Genomic DNA, 835 nt, shown 5'->3' on the forward strand with positions numbered 1-835 from the left:
TATCATTAATCAACCAAACTCATCAAAGCTATGCTCAAAATCATGAGATTTTCATTCTTTCATAATATGCAACAAATATAGCCTAAAACCTCATGAAATGGCATGAATTCATATATGGTTGGTTCAATCAAGGGAAACATGAAAATCTACCTAATTGGCTTGTTTGTAGCTCAAGAAAGTGCATAATTCTAATGAAAACAAAAGAAAAAGACTAGTTAAAATAGGCTAGGATGACTTGTCATCACAACACCAAACTTAAAGCTTGCTTGTCCCCAAGCAAAAAAAGATTTATTGAGAAGAAAGAATGAAATGGAAGAGGATGGTCATGCTAGCAGAGTATTATTGATAGTTCATGGGGTTTTGTGTGGATATGCAAATACTCACTTCTTATTGACTCCTAGGCCTAGAAAGTCTCCTTCAAGCTTCAAGTAACATACTGCTATGACCTCTCATTATTCCTTTATCCTTGGCTATTACTTTGTTTATAAGCTTTATTTGAGTGTCATGTGTAGCAAGTTCATTTCCTTTTCTTTATACTTGACACATTATTCACTATAGACACTTAGCTCACATTCCTTCTTAGAACATTGATGCCCAGCACCTCTTTGGGCTACTAAGTGCCTTGTAGTTAGGTTGCTCTTGATAGTGGACTTTCAGCTGATGATCCCAGGTTAGTTAACCCAAGTCACCAAGTGTTGATGCACTCCAAAGAGCTTAATAATCCAAGCAGATCCTAATACAAAGACACCACAGGCATATATCCTAAGGTTCAAGCTATTGGTGTCCAGCTTTGTTTCTTTTTGTTTCCTTCTGTTCTGCCACTTTTTGGCTATCT

The sequence above is a fragment of the Arachis ipaensis genome, chromosome B07 (genome assembly GCF_000816755.2).
Source record: "Arachis ipaensis cultivar K30076 chromosome B07, Araip1.1, whole genome shotgun sequence".
NCBI lineage: Eukaryota > Viridiplantae > Streptophyta > Magnoliopsida > Fabales > Fabaceae > Arachis > Arachis ipaensis.